General features: G+C 43.7%; 1 protein-coding gene across 1 annotated transcript in view; it reads left to right on the plus strand.

The window, feature by feature from the left end:
• Positions 1 to 24,623, plus strand: part of MAN1A1 (mannosidase alpha class 1A member 1) — a 553,608-nt gene that overhangs the window by 159,549 nt on the left and 369,436 nt on the right. The gene's annotated exons all lie outside the window — the stretch shown is intronic.

Below are 24,623 nucleotides of genomic sequence, written 5' to 3' on the forward strand. Positions count from 1 at the left end.
GGCAAGTCTAGCAGCTCATGAGCCTTTGTTTGCAATTTCCCAAGCATTTTATTAGGGGGCATGCAATGAAAACATTTTTGTCTTATGTTGATTTTTTTTTTTTGTTTTAGCACACAGTCATTTTTTTTTTAATATGTGATTATATTAGGTGCTATTTAGCTCTTGCTATGGTAGACCTGCACCCTGTATTCTACTAGTCTATAAAAACTTTAAAAGGAATAAGTTTTCTTCAGGAAGTAATAATCCAGTTTATCCTCTTCCTTTTTGGTTTGGCTTATTTTTTTGTGAAAGTAGGACTTGGGCTTCATTGGGTGTTTATTAGTATGTGCTAAAACAACAACAAAAAAACATTGTCTCTTCCAATCGTAAACCCCAAAAACATGCACATTTTCTTGTTTTTAAATGACAGCACATCCTTAGTTGTATCTCTGTCCCATTTTAACATAGACACTACACTGATGGTCCTTAGCCAAGGTTACAGACTGTACCTCTCTGAAACATGGTAAGCGTGGATCCAGTCTGACCACTAAGGGCTAGATTTTATAAAATTCCGCGTGGGCGTCCATATGCGCGCGCTACCCGGCGCGCACACATGGACGCCTGATTTTATAACATGCACCAATGCCTGCGGCCTTCCCCGGTTCCCTCACAGGCCTAACCTCCCTTCCCCTTCCCCTAACCAACCCGCTCCCTATCCCTGTCCTAATCCCCCCCCCCCCCCCGCCCCCATAAATTATTTTACCTGCTGCACCCGGCCGGCATGGCAAATGGCTGCTGTGCCAGAGGTCTCTGGCCCCGCCCCACCCCCAGACCTCCCCACCCCTTTCCCGAAACCCTGGGACTCAGGCGCATCCCGGGGCTTTACGCGCATCGCTGAGCCTTTGTAAAAGAGGCCCGGCGACGCGTAACCCCACCTACGCACGTAAGGCTTTTAAAATCTACCCCTAAGTGTCACTGTTGGGTGGGGCCTGGGATTCTCTCTCTGCCCCCTCCCCCCACCCCACCCCCATCACAGGGAAGGGGTTATGAATGCATCTTCTGCAATATCTGTCACTCAAGCTGGCCCAGCTCAGCCTGGAAATCAAATGTCAGTACACAGCACTGCCAGTAAGCCACTAGGCTGGCCCCCAAATATATGATTTCTTGAAAAGATAGGACCTGATTGCTAGTTTTCACTTTGCACAGCTACTTGGAGGAAGCTTGTACTTTCTCAGGTCGCAACGTTGAGGCATTGGTAAAATGGGCTTTTATTGTTATTAAGTCTTCTGGACGTTCTTGGAATCTAGGACATATGATCTGTGCTACTTATGAGTTAAAAACATTCACATGCTCTTAATTTTCTTTAGCCTTTCTAAAGAGCCAAAATGCTTACTGACCAGCTACAATCTTTTCAAATTGGACCTCATTTACGAAGCATTTTTCCCATAGACACGGAATGGGAGAAAAGCCTTAATAAATCCTGCCCTAAGTGTGTTCCCCTTGTGACACACTACACAAGATGGAATTTATCTGGTTTCTTCTCCTATGAAAAAGACATCCTTCTCTGTATTCGTCTTACTTGGTGATAGGGAATTGCAGCTTACGGATAGAAGTTATAGGTCAGGGGTGGCCAGAGCTGGTGCAAGGGGTGTTGGGCTCCCTAGGCAAACCTTTTGCCTTGTGCCTCTCCCCCCCTCTCTCCTCCCCCGCTGGTCCTGACCTCATTCAGGCCACCTCCTGCTATAGGTCCTGTGACCCATTTTTCTGAGAGTCTTGATGTTAACATTTAGTCTTAGATAGTCAGTCAGATTTCACCATTATCTGATTATTTACTCCCCTGAAATCGGTTCTTATCTATCTGTCCCTTTCTCGTCCCCTCTGTATCCAAATCACACAGCTTTTTTTTCAGGGTCTACCTGATTATTTTTTAAGACCGTGTACTTTAATACTGATTTCTTCTGGCCAACAGTATATAACCGGCAGAAAGTGATGCTAACACCTTTTCCTAGGTCATTGGTGAGGCCTCACTTAGTGCTCTGTTCAGTTCTAGAGGCTGAATCTCAGAAAGCATATAAAGGCAAACAAAATCATGCAGGACTTGTACCAAAAGTACTATAAGGTAAGACCAAATGACCTCAATATTTATACCCTTGATGAGAGGAGGGGGGGAATATGATCGGGACATTTAAATACCTGAAAGGTATCAGTGCACAAGAGGCAAAGCTTTAATGGCAAGGAAATGCCAGAACTAGGGGTCATGATAGGAAACTACAAGGAGCTAGACTTAGAAATAAGGTTAGGAAATATTTTTCACAGAGAGAGTGGTGGAAGCCGGGAATGCCCTCTGAAGGGGTGAGTGGAGACAAACAGTAACTTAAAAAATAAGGGATAAATGCAGAGGATCTTCAGTGACAAGAGGATAGTAATGAAGCGCTGGGGTTACCTGCACAGAACAGCTGTTACAGGCCTTAAAGGCTCATGGGGGAAGGAGAATAGGTGGGTTCCATGTGGCAATTTGCGTAGGTATCTATCCAGAGTGGATATGCTACTGGGCAGAGTGGATGAGCCAGTTTGGTCTTGATGTACTGTCATTTACTATTTTACTTTGTTACTATTCATAAAAACTATGTCCTTAGGATGAAATATTGTTAGAGGCTGTTTTTTGCTGTCTGTGCCAGACATTATGATCATCATCATTTCATATCCATTATACCAACCTAATCAGTGATGACCATTGTTGGGTGCAGGCTCTCACATGGTTGATAATGGTGCTAAAATTCTCAGCTATGCATGGCTCCTCTAATTGGCAACAGAGGAACACAGATAGTGATCTTATGAGGCTAATATAAAATGCAACTTTGCTGAGAGAGTGGTAGCCTCCTGTAATAGTCTACCAGTAGAAGTTGTGGCAACCAAAACTTTCACAATTTAAATCTTATTTGGGACAGACATAGAGAACAGTGGTAAGGTTAGGTAACAGGTAATACAGGTGGGGAGTGACCAGTGGAATAAATGAAAGAGGGGCTTGTGTGTGTTTGTGCAGGTATTTCAAATTTGGAGTGCCAAAGAAGGGAGAACACTGGCCAGTGGTCAGATTTAATTAAACCCAAACAGTAGTGGTAGGGCTGCATTGGTCTGCCATTGTTTAAATCATAAATACCCTGGAGTAATCTGCACAGAGTGGTGGTTACAACGCTAACAGCAGCGGTACAACTGCAACAGACTTCCAAGACGGCCAAGTAATGAGTATGAGCTGTGATCAAAACTCTAAAGTGGTGGTATGGTTGCATAAAGCTTCCAAGAAGGCTGGGGTAATCTACAAGGAGAAACTTTGCTTAAAGTTCAAACATCTATGAGCAGGGGCAGCCTTGCTCAATTTGGTGGCTGCATGGATGTTTAAAAAAACATGATAGCAAGTAATGGAAGAGAGCCTGGATATTGAATCAAATTTAGGACACTGAGGATCGGCGGAAGATAACAATGATGTAACTTTAGTTATCCTACTGTGAGGGTGACTGAGCAAATCACCGAGGCTGGAGCAGAGTACCACACTGACTCCAGCCTTTTCAAATACATTTTCACTTTATTGACATTGACAGCACTTCATGAATAAGAATGACTGCCTGTCTTTGCAGTACATTTCCCATGCCTTCAGGATTGGTCAGAGTAGATTTACAGGAGCTGCCTCTCCTGGAGATTTGGGGGCCTTCTGAGCCCATCTGGGCTTACCCTGCCCCACATGGGTCCCACCCTTAGAGCTCTCTTCCTCTGCGGGATTTAAGGTGGACCTAGCCTGGGTCCTGTACATACAAGAGGAGGAAAGCAGGGTCATTCCGTCACACCTACAAGCAGAGATAGGAGAAGCCAGCACTTGTAATCACATCTGAATGCCTTGGGTTAGATATAGAAGGCAGGTTTGAGAGATTTAGTAAATCCAGTGACATTGCAGGCCACGGAGTAGTCAGATTGGTATCAGCAGTTCACAACTCCCCCCAAAATCAACCATGTTATGCCAGCAGGTTATGGGTGGCCAAGTACTGTCTGGTAAGGCCATGGAAACCTAAGCAGCCAGATGTTAGGGGAGTGACTGCTTAGATTGTTGCAGGGCTTGGAGGTAAGGTGCTGGCTGATGAGAAATGGGGAAACTCAGCTGCCTGGAATAGTGGAGTAGCAAACAGGAACACAACAAAACTGACATGAATAAAGAGCAATATCCTACAAGCAGTTCAGCTTCTGGTGACTGAAAGATGGATATATAGTTCACAATGTGGACCAGAGCATAAGAAAATAAGATTGTCTTACTGGCTCAGACCTAAGGTCCATATTGCCCAGTATCCTGTTTCCAACAATAGCCAATCCAGGTCACAAGAAACTGGCAGGTTCCCAAAAGGTAGATATAATCCATACCTCTTATCCCAGGGATAAACAATGGATTTCTGCAACTGCACCTTAATAGTTTATGGAATTTTCCTCCGGGAACTTGTCAAAATCTTTTTTAAATGCAGCTACATTAACAGCTTTCACCACATCCTCTGGAAATGAATTCCAGAGCTTAATTATACGTTGAGTAAAAAATTATTTTATCATATTAGTTTTGAATGTACAACTTAGTAACTTCATTGTGTTTCCCCTAGTCTTTGTACTTTTTGAATCGATTCACACTTACTTGTTCTACTCTACTCATTATTTCATAGACCTCTGTCACTTCACTCCTCAGCCATCTCTTCTCCAAGCTGAAGAGTCACTTTATCCTTTTCTAATAGGGAAATTGTTCCTTTATCATTTTGGTCACCCTTCTCTATAACTTTTCTCATTCTGCTGTATCTTTTTTGAGACATGGTGACCAGAAGAGACAGCACTCAAGATGAGGTCACATTATGGAGTGATACAGAGGCGTTATGATATTCTTTGTTTTATTTTCCATTCCTTTCCTAATAATTCCTAGCATTCTGTTTGATTTCTTGACTGCTGCTGCACACTGAGTAGAAGATTTCATTATATTATCAATGCTGATGCCTAGATCCTTTTCCTGAATGGTAATTCCTAATGTGGAATCTTGCGTTATGTAGTTAAATTTTGGGATACTCTTCCCTAAGTGCATCATTTTTCACTTGTCCACATTTATTTATTTATAAACTTTTTTATACCGATAATAGTGGTTACATCATATCTGTTTATATTGAACTGCAGGTAGAAAGTACATAGAAAAAGGGAAGGGGAGGGGGACTGTAATTAAACCAGAAGTCAAGGGAGAGAAAAGGAGAGAGGAACTGGAGAATTTAACTAGAATATAACTGGAGAATTTAACATTGAATTTCATTTGCCATTTACATGCCCAGTCTCCCAGTTTTGCAAGGTCCTCTTGCAATTTCCCATTTTGTGATGTAACAACTTTGAACAATTTTGTGTCATTGGCAAATTTGATCATCTCAATCATTATTCCCATGTCCAGGTCATTTATAAATATATTAAAAGCATTGTTCCCAGAATTGATCCCTGGGACACTCCACTATTCATATTTCTCCACTGAGAAAATATTTAGACCTGCTTTCTGTTTTCTGTCTTTTAACCAGTTCCCAGTCCTCAATAGGAAACTGCCCCCCATTCCATGACTTTTTAATTTCCTAAGAGGGACTTTGTCAAATGCTTTCTGGAAATCCAGATACACTAACAGATGAATTTTAAAATCCCGACGTGCATATCAATTAGAAGATGCACGAATAGTTCAGGCTTGCGCAGGCCAAGTGGATTTTAAAAGACGCCTGGATACGCGTGTAATCTCTCACTGCATGCAGAAATGAAAAGTTTTCGAAAAAGGGTCATGGGCGTGATCTGAGCAGGGCAGGGGCATTCTGGGATGTTAACCTGAAATTTGTTTATGAATACTTACGCTCACTGATGCGTGCCGGGATCCCCTGTCACGTAAGTTTCCTTCTGCTGTGGATGACGTGTAAGTGATAAAACAAAAAAAAATCTAGGCAGATCAACAGGTTTTTAAAGGTCAGGGCTATTGGTGGGAAGGAATGCTATTAAACTAAGTGGGTTTGGAAGACCTGTCTCTTAACTGATCAAATTGGAAACAAACTGGTTTTAGTCACAATGGCGTCTGCGTGCACACCTTTTAAAATCCCCCCCCCCCCCCCCCACTTACATGGTAGAAACGGGATTTGTGCGGACATGCATGCACCCACTTAAAATTCAGCACACGTGCACGCGGCCAGACTATTTTACAATATACGCTCGCAAATTATAAAATAGCCGCATCCCTGAATGTGAGCCAATGAATGCGCACATGTATGCCTACGTGCTAGTATGAAAGTTACCTTCTATATCAACTGGATCATCTTTCTCCTCATGTTTATTTACATCTTCAAAAAAGATTGGTGATATAAGATATGCTTCAGCTAAATTCATGTTGGCTTTGTCTGATTAAACTATGCCTATCTATATGTTCAGTAATTTTGTTCTGCATATTTTCTACCATTTTGCCTGGCACAGACATCAGACTCACTGATCTGTAGTTTCCTGGATCACCTCTGGCTCTTTTTTTAAATATTGGCGTTGCATTGGCAGCCTCCAGTCTTTATTTATTTATTTATTTATTTATTTATTTATTTATTTAAGGTTTTTATATACCGGCATTCATGATAAAATCACATCATGCTGGTTTACATTAAAACAGTGGTGCATAGAAAGAAAAAACAAACTGGAACTGTAGTGCGGAAGAAAGCAGTTACAAAAAACAGGGATGCTTAAACTGGGAGAGGAAGGAAAAAGAAAAGGTTAATAGCATTTTAAATATTTACAACGAACAGTTAAATGAGCTGGTTGTGTTATAGAACTTGAACTTTTATGTACCACAGACTATTTTAATGATAGTTTACAAATTACCAAAAGCAATTCCATAATTTCATTTTTCAGTTCTTTTGGAATTCTGGAATATATTCTATTTGGTAGGTGATTTGCTACTCTTTAGTTTCTCAATTTGCCCTAGTGCATCTTCCAGGTTCACTGAGATATTTTTCAGCTACTCTGAATCATCACGTTTAAATATCACATCTGGCACGGGTATCTGCCTTACATCTTCCTCAGAGAAGACCGAAGGAAAGAATTCATTTAGTCTCTCTGCTATGGCCTTGTCACTCCTAAGTGCCCCTTTTACCCCTTGATCATCTAATGGCCCAACTGATTCCCTTGTAGACTTGTTTACTTCAAAATGTATCTGAAAAAGGTTTTTTTTTTTATGAGTGTTTGCTTCCATGGCAAGCTTCTTTTTGAATTCTCTCTTTGCCTTCCTATCGATGCTGGATAGATTGGATGAACAATTGGTCATTTTCATCCATCCTCTACTTCTATGTGTCTGTCTATTCCTCCCTGTCTTCCCCACTGACCCTGATAACTTTTGATCTATTCATCCAATATCATTCAGATTTGAACCATAACTAACAAAGCATCCAGTGACTCCTGGCTCATTGTTCGTGGTCTTCTATGACCCCTATACTTAGAATATTATTTTCTTTTTCTTTCCTATAAAGAAACAGCCAGTTCAGTTCAGCACACACTGTAATGTCATCGAGCATTTTAAAGATACCCTATATTGGTTGATATTGAGAATCTTTTAAACTGTCTTGCCATTGGTTAGTGCCTCTGTTTCCTAAAGTTTCCTGGTTTCTGTCATTTTTATGTATTTATTACACAGAAATTCACATGAGGGCGAATTTTAAAAGCCCTACACACAGCAAATCTAGGAGATATGCGAGGATTTTAAGAGGCCCGCAGCCACATGCGTATCTCCCGGTATGCGCATTGGAAAGGATTTTGTAAAAGGGGCGGGCCAGGACAGCACCATTAAGTCAGTGTCGCGCTCAAGTGCACACCAGGCTCCCACAACCGCGTAACTGCTGCTGCTGTGGACTTCCGGGTAAGTAGTAAAATAAAAAGAATTTAGGGTAGTCAGCGGGGGTTTTAGGAGTCGGGGCTAGTAAGGTAAAAGGGAAGCAGATTAGGTAGGGGGTTCAGGAAGTCCGCTCCTTTACTGGAGCAAACTGGGAGGGAACAGGGAAATGGGCCCTAGTGTGTCGTCGCGCGTATCTACTAAAATTCCTCCACTTACGCGCGCGAGAAGGCAATCGCGCACACATGCCACACGTCGATATCAAAATCGTGTGCGCGGGTAGCGGATTTTATAACAGGCGCTCATATACGTGTGTGCGTGTTATAAAATCAGCGCTGTCCATGTGTGTGCGCCGGCAAATGTGCGCACTTGTACGCGGCTTTTAAAATCTACCTTTATAATGATTATTGTTGTCATGGTCGTGTGCAAATTTCTGTACCCAAGAAGGTAACCAGGCATCATGAAATATCTTGGCTTGCTAGAGGGAAATCCATATTAGAAAAAGTGCGTGCTCCTCATACAACTTAATGCTGGCATGAAGGCCTAACGGATTCTTTGCTAAAAGTGAAAATGGTTCAAAAGTTCTGCTTCTGTAAAGTATACAGAAAGCGCAGTACATTACAGTATGTGGGTCAGGCGTGGGCAAACCTTTTTCGACTGGCGCGACGTTACTGGGTTGGAGGGGGGAAGGGAGGGTTTTCTCCTTGGAGCCTCTCAAGCAAGGTGAATGGGCCTAATAAATAGACAACTTCTGATGTTTCCTGAGCAGCAAGAGAGCAAATGACTATATAAAATTTCTAAAAGTAACTGAGAAAATAAAACAATCTGGTGAGAAAGCAGCACAAACAGTGACACGTACTCCTCTGTGCAGTGAGAAAATGGTAAAGCCACAGGCACAGTGAGCAGGATGCCCTAAAACACAATGAAATAGGGAAAGCAACAAGAAAATGCAAAATTACAAACTGGAGGCCCAATTAATAGGCTTTGCAGTAAGCCTCAAAACCAACCTGTAGATAAATCCCTGGATACAGGTATCGAGAACTATTTCAGTAATTCTGTATTACTAGCAGACATCCTTTAGTACGTTACATAATATAATTCAGGGTAATGAAAGATCAACCTGCTTCATGATAAACGTACAGTATGTCCTCATGGAGCTAACTGAGAGAGAAAGGAACAGAATAAAACCAGAAAGTAATCAGTGAAGGATATATAGGTTAAGAGCTGATTCACAACAGCTCTAAAGGCAGCAGCTCTCCAAGTCCTGAGGCTGCAATCACCTCTCCTCCCAAGTTCCCTGAGTGTGAACAATACTGCTCCCAGCAAACTCTACTGATCAGGCAGAATCTATTCTCCCAAGTTCCCTGACTCCAGTTCTTTACTTTACTTTCCCCTGCTAGATCCCAGGATCCCCCGTTCCCCTTCCCCAACCTCAGCACTGTCCCCAGTCAGACCCCCAGAATCCACTTTCCCGACACCTACACTCTCTACAGTCAGACCCCAGCACTCTCTCCCCAGTTAGATCCTAGAATCCCCCTTCTCTCCCACAGTCAGACCCCCAGCACCATCCCCAGCATCTCCCTCCCCTCCTCTAGTCTCCTTCTCTCCTTCTCCCCAGCCAAACCCCAGTATCTATCCCACGTATACATCACTCCCCCCACAAACCCTTACCTCCCCCATATCCCCACTCCCCAATTCACCGCAAACACCTCATACCCATCATGGTATCTCCCTTTGCACAATTCTTAGGCCTCTTTACCACAGCAATACTTCTTTTTAATGCCCAATCAATTTCAAAAAAAGCTCTGATTCTATTTGACCTGCTTACCGACACTAACCCAGACATATGTGCCATCACCGAGTCCTGGCTCAAGGACACTGACCAAGTCTTCATCAATCAGCTACCTACCCAGTCCTACAATATTTTCTCAATCCCGAGACCCAAAAAAAGAGGCGGAGGTCTCATCCTCGCTGCAAAAAAAAACATCTCAATCTTAAACCTCAAAAAATCACTGCCCCCCATAAACTCGAAATTGGCCTCTTCAAAGCCAAAGAGCTTCTGGTTTGCCTCATATATGCGCCCCCAGGGCAGCTTGATCAGGATCCATCCCCCCTTATCGAATTTATATCAGACAACATCACTATTGACTCCACTGCCATAATTCTAGGAGACTTCAACCTCCATGTAGATGCCCTCCCTCTCTCCCCATCCTGTGAACTCTTCCTAAACACCCTTCATGCTATAGGCTTCAGACAACTGATCACAACCCCCACACACAAAGCAGGTCATACCCTTGACCTGATATTCATTAATGCTAACATTCAATCTCACCATACCCCCTCTACTATCCCGGTCCCATGGTCCGACCACTCCCTTATAAATGCTCTCCTCACCATAAACACCCCCACCCCCCCCCAACCTACCCTCTCCTACAGCACTATCTCCTACTGTAAACCCTGCTCTTCTGAAACTCTCATTACAGCATTTGAAGAAAAATCACCGAGTATTGACATTACCAATCCTGATACTTCACTATCATCATGGAACAATCTCACCGCCACCATAGCCGATGAAGTCTGCCCTATAGTAAAAAAGAAAATTTCCCACTACAAGTCAGTAAAAAAAAATCTTGGTACACTACTGAATTAAAAAAACTAAAAAATGAATTGAGAAATAAAGAAAGAGCCTAGCGAAAAACCCCATCCCCAGCTCACGCAGCTGCCTACAAATCTTCTCTTCACTCATACAGACAATCCACCCTAAAAGCAAAACGAGACTACCATTCCGCCAAAATACATGACTACCAATTCAACTCCAATGCTCTCTTCTCTTATGTCTCTGAACTTACCACCCCCCCCCCCCCCCTCCCCTCCTCCACTGAAGAAAATGCCAGCACTAAATGTGAGGAACTTGCCATGTTTTTTAGAAACAAAATCACTAATGTCCTTCAATGTTTCCCTGGTAAGCCCTCCCCAGTCAACCCCCTCCCCAAAAACTCAAGCGCTAACCTTGAGTCCCTTGAACTCACCTCTCCTAAACAGATTGAACGAATCCTCCAAAAGGCTAAACCCGCCACACATCCATCCGATATAATCCCCACTAAGACTCTTCTTTCCATCCCCGCCACCATTTCAAAACTACTAGCTGACATAATAAACGGCTCCCTCTCACATGGCAAAGTACCCGACCCCCTTAAACATGCAGTTGTCAAACCCCTCCTAAAAAAACCTAACCTCGACCCCAGTATCCCAGCTAACTATCGCCCTATTTCTAACTTGCCTTTCATAGCAAAAATAATGGAGAAAATAGTTAATACCCAGCTTACCGAATTCCTTGAAGAGCACAACACCCTTCACCCGGCTCAATTTGGCTTTCGTAAAGCCCGTAACACTGAAAGCCTCCTTCTTACCCTTTCTGACACTATACTCAAGGGATTGGACCATGGTCAATCATACATACTGACCCTACTTGATATATCTGCTGCCTTTGACACAGTCAATCATACCATTCTCCTCACCTGCCTAGCAGAAATCGGTGTCACAGGTTCTGCGCTGCAATGGTTCTCTTCTTATCTCGACAACAGAAATTACACCGTAAAAATAGCCCATTGTGAATCATCCCACATTCCCCTCTCTCAGGGCGTCCCTCAGGGCTCCTCCCTCTCTTCCACGCTCTTCCATATCTATCTCCTCCCCCTCTGCTATCTCCTCTCTAATCTTGGCCTAAAGTTCTTCATGTATGCTGACGACGTTCAAATTCTCATCCCGCTTAAAGAATCCCTCCCCAAAACATTACAGTTTTGGGATTCCTGCCTTACTTCAATTAACACCCTCCTCTCAAACCTACATCTCGCTTTAAATATAACAAAAATGGAGCTCCTCACAATCACCAATCCCCCAGCTCGCTCGCTCCCTGCCTTAAGCAACAACAACCCTCCACCTGATACATTCTGTTGCGATCCTGCCCGCGAGGAGCGTGGGCAGGCTCTTACCTTCACAGCCAGTCGGGCTGCTGACGCTGCTGCTTCTCTTTCCTTGAATCAGCTGGGGCTGTCCCCGCAGCTGTTGCCATGCGGCCGGCTCCTCTGCTCCTGTTTCTGCCTTCTCCCGACGTACTGCTGCGATCCCGGGACCTTTCAGCCAGCAGGGAGGCCATCCTTGCTGGTGCCTGCTTCAGCCCGGGTCCTTGCCTGGCAGGGAAGCCGTCCCTGCCGGTGCCTGCAGCCTGCTACAGCTCTCTACTCTGCCTGCAGTCTTACCTCTCCTCCTGGGGCTGTCTTCACGGCATGGAGCCATTCCTGCAGTCAGCCCTTCTCCTGCTTCCTGCTTCAATCTTTGCAGCTCTCTGTTCTCCCTGCCGGTGCCTGCAGCTTTCTACTGTGCCTGCAGCCTGCTACAGCTCTCTACTCTGCCTGCAGTCTTACCTCTCCTCCTGGGGCTGTCTTCACGGCATGGAGCCGTTCCTGCAGTCAGCCCTTCTCCTGCTTCAGTCCTTGCAGCTCTCTGTTCTCTCTGCCGGTGCCTGCAGCCAGCCTTACCTCTCTCTGCTTCTTCCTGCTTCAGTCCTTACAGCTGGGAGCTGCTCCACTGACCTGCCTTCACCCAGCTCCAGCCCAGGGCTGCTCCACTGCTTCCCTGGGCCTTCCACGTGGCTGAGGACGCCACCAGCTTCCAGCTCTTCTCTCCAGCCTCCTAGGGCGCGAGCGCGCGCCTCTCTGCTCCTCTTCAAGGGCCAGCCAGGTGTGGCCCCCTGCTGACCCCTCCCTGGGCGTTGTCCTCATCAGCCCTACTAAAGGGCTCAGCGTTCAGTCTGTCTTTGCCTTCGCAAGGAGTTGGTCACTCCTGAGATCCTTCGCTCCAGGAAGTCGTCCGTGTTCCAGCACTTCTGCAAGGTCCTGTGTTTCTTGTTTCCTGTCGGAGCTCCTCGTCCAGTCCTGATGTCTGCCTGCCGTTCCAGTCCCAAGGTCTGTCTCTTGATCCAGTCCTGATGTTCCTGCTGTTCCAGATGTCTATGTTCCAGCCCTGAGGTGTGTCTCCTGTCCCAGTATCCGTGTTCCAGTCCTGATCTTACCTGCTGTTCCAGATGTCCTTGTTCCAGCCCTGAGGTCTGTCTTATCCTTGTTCCTGATCCTGATGCTTTAACCTAGCTTGAGCTGCCAGGAGTGCAGCGTATCCTTGCCTTGAGCTGCCAGGAGTGCTTCCTCTTTCCTGTGCTCTCCCGCTCTCAGCGTGGTCCGCGACCAGCCTTCCAGGGCTGAGTAGGGCGCGCATGAGGCAGGGTGGTCCGCGACTCAGTCCCGCGGGTGGTCTGAGTAGGGCGCCCTGAGGGACAGTGCCCACGTCTTCCTTCAGCCCTCATTCCTGACTCCACCTCTGTGCATCCAGTACCTCGTCCTGAGTCCACATCTGTGCCTGTCCACGTCTATGCATCCTGCACCTTGTCCTGAGTCCACGTCAGTGCCTAGTCCATGTCTATGCATCCTACACCTCGTTCCTGAGTCCATGTCTATGCCTGAGTCTACGTTGTTCCTGAGTCTCGTCTGAATCCATGTTCCAGTCTTCGCTGCCCTGGCCTCCATCTGACCCTGCGGCAGGTCCGAAAGGCCTGGGAACGGTCGGAGGACTGTTCACAAGACCAACATTGCGTTGTTGGGTCTTCCGAAGGGTGCAGGTCCGGAGGAGGGCCTGTCTTCCAGTCTTCACTCCAGCTTGCCTCCATCCAGCCCATGCTCGGGCATGCCACGCCTCCCGCGGCACCTCTCCAGACCCCTCTGGCGTCGAGCCGCGGCCCAAGGGCACACACATCTCCCAGGAGTGGGATCGCTCTCCTAGCGCTCCACAACACATTCACCTGCAATGTGAGAGATCTCAGCGTCTATCTTGACCAACATTTAAATTTCAAATCTCACATCCATAATACCATAAAAACAGGCTTCTTCAAATTGCACATCCTAAAGAAACTTAAACCCCTGCAATATACCCAAGACCTCCGCACAGTCCTACAGGCAACTATTTTAACTAAACTGGACTATTGCAATTCTTTATTGCTGGGCCTCCCTCTCTCCACTATTAAACCCCTCCAACTTTTACAGAATGCCGTGGCCAGAATCCTAACAAATGCACGTAAATCGGATCACATTACCCCTATCCTAAAAGACCTCCACTGGTTACCCATAACCTCACGCATAAAATACAAAACACTCACCATCCTCCACAATTTATTGTACAATCAAAATCACACTTGGCTCGAGAATGCACCTCTTTTCCGATCATCTACCCGCCCCTCCAGATCCAACCTTGCTGGTACCCTATACACCCCTTCCCTAAAAACTGCTCACCATACCTCAACCAGAGAAAGGGCTTTCTCTATTGCCGGTCCTTCCCTATGGAACACCCTGCCCACGGCCCTCCGTCTAGAACCTAACCTGTCTAAATTTAAAAAAGGGCTCAAAACCTGGCTCTTTACATTAGCATACCCAGACGTTGACCAAACTTAGCTTGCACTCTAACCCCATAGCCCACCCGTTCCCCTCTCCTCCTCTCTATTTCTCCTTTTCTCCCCCTTTCTTCACCCCAAGCAAAGACTCCAAAATATAGTGTTTCTTCCCCCTAAGCAATGATGCCTAAATTCTGTTATTAGTTTCCCTTTACCCTCCTTTAAGCCTACCCTACCATCCCCCCCCCCTCCCCCACCTCTCCTTGTCACTGCCATCACTGGTCTGGTCCCTACCAGCCCACCTGTACATATTTTGTCTATTGTTAATTTATATTCTTCGAAGGTTCCTTTCAAATTTCTCTCTTTCCCTATCCTTCCTACTGCTGTCCTCTCTCCTCTTTCATTACTGCTCCCCCCTTCCCCTCCCTGTTTATTGTATTTCTCTCTCTCTTGTTATTTTGTTACAATGTAAACCGGCATGATGTTCTGACAAATGTCGGTATATAAAAATCAACAAATAAAATAAATAAAAATATCTCCCTTCACAACCCCAGGATCCCCAACTCCTCCATGACCCTAGCACTCTCCCCACTCAGATCCCAGGATCATCCCTCCTACCTCTGAAATTTTCTCAAGCTTCTGTCATGTGGCAGCAACTTGCCATCTCTTCTTCTGCTACTATGCCGGCTGATTTTTCTTCTACCTGCACAGCCCATGCACAGCTATTAATGGGTGACTTCTTCTGTCCACGACAGCTTCTTCCCCCTCCCATCTGTGGCACAGAAAGTAAGAGAGCAAAGATGCTGTAGCTCCATTGTCGGGCTTTTGATGATGACGTGGGCAGAGATAGCCACGGAGCTCAGGATGGCAAGCCAGTCATACTGTTTATTCCATTACCACCATTTTTAGAGCTGATGGGGCCAGATTAAAACATCCTGTGGGCCAGTTTTGGCCTGCTGGTCGTGGACTTCCCATTCCTGACATAGACAACAATCCAGGAGAAAGTTCCATTGATATAAAAGAATTCACCATAATCATCAGTCATTCTTATGAAGATGCACTAATAGTATTCATGATAGTTCCAAAACTAGCTCGGGAACTCAGCTGCACCTTTCATGGTTTTTAAACAATCTGATCAGGGAATCACAATGATGAGATGCTATATAATGATATCCTATGGGGGAAGAACTAATCAGAGTTTTTTTGCTGTAGAATTCAAATGATGCTTCATATGGCATAATATCCCATCAAAAAAGAGTTAGATCATTCTTGTACTGTACATATCAGAACACATGTCCTCTGGCTCTCAACCAGTCAATGACTGGAATCTCAGTGATGGATGGATGTTTATTTAGAACTGAAACAGTGTCCTCTTTACAGGTTATAGACCATCAATGTAGCCATCAAAATAGACACTTCCGGTAGAAAACTACCTTTGTTTGCCTTTTACTTAATCCTAGGCCAAAAGTTCTTTTTTAAAAGTTTTTTAGAATAATGCCGATAAAATGCACTTATCTTATTTCTCTCAGAAGAACAAACTCCCCAACATGGAACCATGTTTCAATTGTCTGCATTGGGGGATCGATCTTGTCATTTGCTTCTTTCATATTTTCCAGAAGAAAGGAATAGTTACCATTGGTTGCCAAAAGTGAACCACTATTTGTGTGAAGAAAAGGCCTTAGATCCCTTCTTTTGCTCCAAACAAAACCTGTTTGAATACCATCTATATTTGTCAGAGTCTGGCCTATAAACCAACTCTGCTAGGCTAATTTTAATCAACAATTGTATTGAAATTATCCCTATCTGAGGAAACAGGCCTTTAGTTGTATAAGCTCTCTATGGTGGAAACTGCTTCCTGTGGAATTACCAAAAGAAGGATACAACTTAAAAGTAGGCTTTTTGAAGAATTTTTGGAATGGTGTGCCTGAATAAGGTTTGGAGATGCCATGGTGCCAAGTAAAAGGATGTTGGGGATGATGTATTGGAGGGATGGGGAGGGAGGTGGTAGTAAGGGGTAAAGATTTTACTATGGAATTGATTGTATTCTTTTTATTGTACTCTGCCCTAAGATCTCTGATGAAGGTGGATTAACTTTATTAAATCACCATTGCATAGAAGTGAACCCTATATTAGATTCATATAGGGCTTGCTTCAACTGAAGCCTCCCATCAAACCTCTTGTAATAAGTTTTCATAAGTTTTCTATAGTTATATGCTTCTAGTACATCCTACAGTATCAGTATCTCGTTTGATTTTCCCCCTCTTCTACATGCTTTTTTCTCTCGCAACTCCCAGTTCCTTGCTCCCCTGTTTTTTGTAACTGATTTTCCAACTTTGTTACCCTTGTTCCATGAAAACCGGCATGATGTCACTGACGAATGTCGGTCAAGAAAAACTTTAAATAAATAAATAATATCACAATATATCAATTTGGTTCCTACTCAGCTGATGAAAGCCCCTGTTGACTCTTTTTAACTCAAGTATCTAACCTGGAAGGTCATAGTTTTGGTAGGAGTCACGTCATCCCATATAATCACTGCGCTTTCAGGTCTTAGTGACTTATTAATCCTATGCAGATTGTATCATAATGGGATGGTCGCTGTACATATCCTAATTTTCAACCTAGGGCGATATTGAAATTTATTCTTATTCGGTCATCCTACAGTCATTTTTACCTAGATCCTTTGTTTGTAAAGGTTAAATGGCCTTCATTCCCTGGATTGTAAGAAAGCTGTTAACTTCTGCTTGGAGTGGGCTCATAAAAAATCCACCCAGTTTTTTTTAAATTTAATTTGACTCTAATAGCATGTCGATGTAAAAAGACAAGATTTCTAATTATGTCTGGAGACATTTGCACTTAGAAGGGCATAAGTCTGCCTCCCTTGAGGAGATTTGCAAGGTCGTGATGTGGAGTCCAATCTACGACACAGCCTCTTGGACTGCAGGTCTTTGGAGAAATCCTGTTACAGCTAAGTAGCTTTATTTTATCTCTCTTCCTGAAAACACAATTGTCTTGAGATGGTCTCTGATTACCTTATTAGTACACTGAGTTTTACCATTTTCAACAAATAGATAATCCTTTGTTTAACAACAACCCTTTAATATCTCATGAGCTAGGTATATTTCAGCCTTTAAAGACCAGCATTTGTTGTAGGATTCATTTTCCCAAAGATCTTCCTTTGTTTAGACAGCGATGAGGCACTGCAGATTTTTATTTATTTATTTAAACGTACATTCTGCTCCTTCCTAAACCTAGTTCAGTAGGGATAACAAAAATGTACATTCATAAATATTCTAAATATTTTTTAATCATTTGACTCCGACCTGGTAGTTGAAATATTTTAGACCAGTGGTTTCCCAAGAATGGTCTCAGGATCCCTGGGAGGGTCTCTCTCTTGAGATATTGTTTACACAGCCTCAGAAAAACCCTATGCAAGTTTACCACAGAGCAGGAGTGGAGCTTGGAGGCTGAGGAAAGAGTAGCTCTAGGCCAGTCACAGTAAGAAAGCAGAATGAGAGCTTCCAGTAGGTGACTGGGTTAGAAGGTGAATGGGAAGCAAGAAACGATAGTGGCAAATGGAATTCCCTCTGAGGAGAGGGGCATTACTAGTGGTGAGTTGCAGGGTCCTTGGATCAGGTCTTTTCAGCTTAGGGCGCAAGGGCCTGTAGACCCTTGTAACACCGCCCCCCACCCCCCAAAAAACCCACCCTGAGTTGAAAGTGTCCCTCTTACAGAGGGAGAGATACAGCATGTCAGATTGGGTGTCTGTCTCTCTCTGTCACTTGTGCGCGTGAAGGCTCCACACATCTGTGTGATAGGGATATTTTAAACGATGCGTGTGTACTTGCACACACAGTATAAAATTAAGCGTATTTTTGCTCATGTCCCCAATACGTGCATTTTTGGGTGCAATCGTGCTTCTTTTAAAATTTACCTGCAAAGGAGCAATACAATATAGGGGGTGAAATTCTTCTAAACAAGAAAGAAGAGCATGATTGTAAATGATGATCTTAAGGTAGCCAAACAGGCGGGTAAGGCAATAGCAAAAGCCGGAAAGGATATAAACCTGTTTGAGTTGGTCCAAAAGGTGCCTGTTAAAATGGTCACTGGTCTTCGTTCTAAAGCAAATGGGGACAGACTTTAAACATCTAAACATGTATGCCCTAGAGGAAAGGAGGAGAGGGGAGATATGATAAATGCCTGCAAAGTTTCCATGCAGAGGAGACGCACCTCTTTCAACAGAAAGGAGGCTCTAGAATGAGCAGTCGTGGGATGAGGGTGAAAGAGGGTAGACTCAGGAGTAATTTAAGAAATATTTATTTACAGAGCGGGTAGTATATGCTTGGAACAGCTTCCCGATGGAAATGGTGGAGACAAGGACAGTATCTGAATTCAGAAAAGCACACTCTGAGAGAGTGGTAGGGATTGTAAAATTGAATAGTTGGTGTGGATGGGCAGTCTAGAAAAGCCATATGGTCTTTTTCTGCTGTCTTTTTTTTTTCTATGATGCCAATATGTAAACTAAAGGAAACAGGACAGCATTCTCCAACAGAGCAAGGAGAAGTCTGTGGCAGTTTTGAGTATTTTTGCCTTGTTTTGGTGCTCTCGAATGTACTAGTAAAGACTTGAGTGAAACCCAGGTCCTTCCTTGCCCCCTAAATCTAAAACTTTCCAAGTTTGCTGACAGGTATGGGGAACCTGCTTTTGTTTTCCCATTGTTCAGTTTCTGATTATGGGATGACCAAGCAACTTTCTTAAGCTGAAGGCAGAAAGCAGACTGACTCCAGCCTCTCTTATGCAGTATTCAATTTAACACTTTCAACATACTGAATTCAGTGTCTCCCTTTTAGCAGTACCACTCGCAGGTTTAATCAGGACAGAAATGTATATAGGAGCTGCCTTCTCCTAATACCATTGCTTATCTCTTGCAGGATTACTTACAGCTTCAATTAGGCCAGTGATGTATGCAAGAGCCGCCTTCTCCTGGAGACCTGGGCCCCAGCCTACTGGTCCAGCTGGGCTCTGACACTTATTCTCCCCAGCTGAGTCCTGCCCACAGAGTGCTCTCCTCTATGGGATTTAAGGTGGACCAAGGGTAGCAATCCACTCTGATAGATTAGGGAAGAAGGCAAGCAATCTGAGAAATGTAGTCAGATGCCAAAAGGAGTCCTTGGTGGAATGCAGTTTGATAAACCCATTGTATCTAGATTGCAAGGTGTCTGAATTCAGAGAGAAAATAATAATTTGAAGCTGTAGAGCTGTATAACTTGGTATATGCATGGGATGTGTTGTCTTTAAATCCTGCAAAAACATGATGTAAAGGGTGTATGGGGGGTAAAAAAGGAAAAGACAGTATAAGAGTGTTTGCAAAAGTCTGTCATCTCTCAAGCTAGTTAAATAATAGAGAATCAATTGTATATACTTTGAATCCTCAGGTTCCTTCAAATGCAAACAAAAAATATAAATGCCAGTTTATTTCACTTATAAAAGTGTCAAAAGCTGAATTATATATTAAGATCATTGCAATTGCAAAAGCTTTTGAAGTCATGACATTGTTGATCTTTGTTGATTTAATTGTGGGTTTTTACAGAGAACACTGACTGGTGTTAGGACTTTCTGATGCAGCATAGCGATAAGAAACCACAAGTTCCTGACCCAGATCTGTGCCAAGTGGTTAAAAATAGAAGACGTGAATTTATATTTAATGGTTGCTTTCTGCAAACCAAATTGTTGCTTTTATAATGATCACATCACTATTTAAGTATATGGAAATCAATTAGAAGAAAAGGGTTAGAAGCACTGTAAAATGTTTAGTTTAAAACGTCCAGATCCAAGTTTGTTCACATTTTGTAAATAAAAATCTTACCTAGGTTTATCATGATACTACTTTAATATTGAAGGAAAACATATATATAGAGAGAGGGAGACTTAATTTTGAAAGCTTATCAAACTAAATGTTCCACATTCTTAAGATCCGTGGTAGCATGACTGGTTGGGAGTCTGAAACTGAACTGGTGGGTTCAAATCCTTCCTTGGAGCCCGATTTACACGGCTTTTCCCCCATAGATACAGAACGGGAGAAAAGCCTTAGTAAATCAGGCTCTTGGTTGCAAAAACAGCCAGCAGGGTGAGCATACCATAACAGGTGTGGAACTCTCATCTCACCGTGAGTAAGAAACCTTTTATTTGATTGATTTTTTTTTTTTTTGGGTGTTTGGGACTGAGAGGTCCAATTCAGTTATGACACCCGAAGGTATTTTCATTTATTTCGAGTCAATATCTTTTATGGTGCTGTGGGAGTGGAGTAATATGATATTTGCTTTTCAAAGGCATACTTTTATCTTTTTGAATATTTTCATATTCTAGTATTGTATCATTCTCATTCCATTTATTAGATTTATCACTGGCTCCATTTTCCAAAGTACTCTAAGCGAAGTACAGCAAAATGCAAACAAGCATATATGCATCCTTTAAAATTCATGACACTATGTGCTGATTGCTTGGTTCGACATTGTCTACCGATATATTACTGCGGAATGAAGATGAAGAAACTATTGAATAGTATGCACCAAATAGAAAGATGGGGTATAATTTGTTTCCCAAGCAGCAAATGTGTTTGTCACTGCATCATATAGCACATTAATCTTGAGATGGGAGAGAAATGCAGCTTTTCTAAATGCAGAAAGATATATATAGTTATAACTGTGTTTTACAATTTAAAGCTTATTATTTTCTTACAGCTTAATATCACGTTTGGTTTGCTTGGCATCAAAAATCACTTGTATATTCATTTATACATTGTTAGAGCATAGTTAAAATAATATTACTCTTAGCCGGTCATAGCTGCAAATCAGAGTTCTCTGTATTTCAGAAATCCCTATTTGCTTAAATGCACTGTATCTCATTGTATTTTTTTCTTTCAACAAGGATAATTTAATGACTAGATTGTTCTGTCGTTTTGTTAGTGGTTTCTTTAATCAGCATGGGTAGTCTGTTATAGTTGTTAGGAAAGATGGTTCTAAAGGTTTGTTCATTTTGTGAAATGAATCCATTCTAAGTTTAGATTGGACAGTGTTCATTGTGGTTAAATAGAATGATGACACAGTTTAGAATTCTATTTTTATAGTAAAAGTGGAACTGGGCAAACCAATGTTTAATAAATCAGAGCCCTCTTGAGCTCAGTGGGCTTGGATTTCTTAGAACCCGAGCCAAACTGATACACAGAATCAAAATCTTCAGGATGGTGGTTCATGTTTGGGTAGGAGGCAATAAAGGGTTGCAATAAGAAGTAAGATAATATGTTTTCTTTCATAGGCAAGGATACTCTACCCTTCCATTAGTAAAAGCACAATATAGCTATAATTAGGATAATCTCATTTTGGATAATTAATTTTCTATGTCTATTTTATTTTTTATACCACTTTTAACCCTAAGGGAAGATTTTTCTGATAAAAAAAATTTCTGATAATGGGAGTGTTATTGTGAAGCCAACCAGGTTTTTCTGGATAATGGAATGCTAGCCATAACGCATGATTTTTATTTTTTGGATAATGGGAATTTCTAGATAATAAGCCTTTGGATAAAAAATACTGTACTAAATTTACAATTCAACCCCTGAGAAATAGAGCCCCCCCAGTTGCGAGTGGCAGATTTTTCAAGATTCTGCCACAAGAGTTAGCAAATCTTGTGGCTTTCAAAACCCTATGGCAGTGAAGTGACAAATTTTCATATTTATTGTTACTTTAAAAAAAGTCAGTTTCTAACATTTCTGTATCTAGTTAATTTGGCTCATTATTAGAGGAAAGGGGATCTTTCTGATTGTTGATGGAGGGGAAGTAGATTTGGAGATGGAGATAGAGATCTCAGATGAGGTAAATGAAAAAAAAAAAAGCTGTCAGGCAGAAGAGTTAGAGGGATAAGGGATAGAGGGGGAAGGAGATGTTACGTTCTATGTGTCTTAAACTAATAGTGGGCCCTTGGGTCGTGGCGAGTGAAGACTCCACCCACAGGGAGGAGCCCAGTGGGCACTCACCACAACAGGCGAGGTCTCAGCAATGATGACAACAGAGGAAACAACTTTATTATACAGCCAATGGTGATCCGAGGAGCGGATCAATAGCGTTAGTCCAGAGAGTATGACCTGCAAGCTGATCAGTCCGATAGTAATCCGCAGCGCGGAGTAGTCCGGTGAATACCGTCTCTAGGCTTAGCTTGTGCTGGCAACTCCGGTAGTGGTTCTCAGCGCAGGGTAGGCCGGAAGCCAGTGGAACAGTTGCACGAGACAGGAGGGATTCGGTAGTGGCCCTCAAGCAGGGTAACCCGAGAATCCGTGCCACAAAGGTAGAAGAGCAGGTTCTGTACTCACACTGGTACTGTGGAAGTAGATGGAAGATCCGGCACCGAGGAGACCCAGAACAGGTCTCCTCGGTGCCTGGTCGTCCGAGAACGATGCAGGAACTCACTGGAACGAAGTGAGGCAGGTAGTAATGGCTCTCCGAGGAGCGGATAGCCCTGAGTGTGGCAAGGGTCCCGAGGACAGGTACCTATGTCACCCAGAAAGGACAGCGAGGCAAAGTCCCAGAGAGGCGGAAATAGCAGGACAGGAATCCTTGCTAACTTGTATAGCAAGAAGTCAGCTGAGCTTAAGTATGGTAATCGGATGACGTCAGGGGTGGGGACGCCTCTGAGGTTCCCGCCATGATGCGTTTAAGACGGGGGCAGGCGCACGCACGTGCTTTAGGTAACCCCAGATCTAAGATGGCTGCTGTGAGCGCCCACGCCATCCCGGGCATGTCATGAGGGTCGGCGTGTGGAAGCGGAGGCCGCCATTCTCCCCAGACTTGGAGCTGCATAGAGAAAGGAGGTGAGCAGTAAAGATTGCAGCTGCCTGCGACCGGGGCACAACAGGAGAGGATGGGGGACGAGAATGAAAGATAGGAAGGAGGATCTAGAGTCAGGAGAGGAAGGAATGGTCCACCTCCACCAATCTCAATCCTCTCACTCTCCACACATTCTCTTCAGTCCACTCACTCAGTGTCTTTTCAAACACACCCCTGCAATTTCCTCACTGACACCACATAGAACCTTCAGTCCTCTTACACATTAACCTTCCTGCATGCTGTGAGGCAGTGCCCCTAGTGTTCCCCTATTTACTTGTAAAGGACTAAGCTAGATGCTTGGTCCACCTTAAAGCCACTATGAAGAGTATGCTCTGTGGGCAGGATCCTGCGGGGCAGGTGAAGCTCAGAGGGTGTAAACAGAGACTGGGGAATAAGAGCTGGGATCCAGGTGGGGATAACTAGACCAGGCCCAGATCTCCAGGAGGAAGGCAGCTCCTGTAATATAACACTGTCCAAACACTAAGCTGAGACGAAGCTGAACCGTGAGTACTGAGGGAAGCAATACTGACCTGTAAATAAAGAGAGTGCACTGTTCTGAAGGGAAGACAGTTTACTGTTGTGAATGTGTGAAGCTGTAATAAAGATATATTTTTTAAGCAAGGCTGGAATCGGACTAGTTTGTTTCCAGGCCTGTGGGAATCACCGCTCTTTCCCACAGATGGTATCATGCATGAAATTTTTCTCTAAAGCTTTGCACAGAAAAAAAAAAACCCCACAGCCTTCAAGAAAGTGTGTGTTTGGAGTACAGAAAGAGTTGTGAAGAGGACCTGTGGTTGTAAACATAGTACAGAACACAGGGCCTGTGGCTCTAAAACAAAGTGCAGAGTTCACAGAGCATGGCAGCTTGTGAAAGGGTGTGGTTCAGAAGCTGCACTGAAGGAAAGAAATCCAAAATTAAGTTTCAGTTAGAGAGGAAACTGAGTGGGCTTGGTTGCAGGGACAGCCAGGAAGTGGTAGGTTTGTACCAGCAAACGGGAGAAGCTCAGCTGGTGGTAGATAGGGATTAAAAGGGATTTAGTCAATGCTGGTTATGCAGGGAATCTTTTGTGTTTTACTTTTTTTGCCTTAAAAAAAAAAAAAAAAAAAAGAGGAAGGAACACTGGTGCAATAGGGCTGTGCTGAACAGGTTGTGGCCCTGAAAAGGTGCCAGAGTGGGCTGTGAATGCGGTAAATGGAAACAGGGTGGTACCCTCTTCCAGCAAGCAAGTCACTCTGCAGGCAAGACGTGCAGCCATAAAGAAAATCTGGAATAGAGCAGCCAGGGTACTGCAGCACCAGAATGCAGCAGTCTGAGAGCATGACTGAAGAAAGTTGGCAAGTATTATTGCAGAGGCTTTTGGAATGGCACAGGAAGTTACAGGAGACTCTCATAAAGTGCTGGCTTCTCATAGTGAAGGGAAAAAAGAACCTGGAA

The sequence above is a fragment of the Rhinatrema bivittatum genome, chromosome 3, assembly GCF_901001135.1.
Source record: "Rhinatrema bivittatum chromosome 3, aRhiBiv1.1, whole genome shotgun sequence".
Classification (NCBI taxonomy): Eukaryota; Metazoa; Chordata; class Amphibia; order Gymnophiona; family Rhinatrematidae; genus Rhinatrema; species Rhinatrema bivittatum.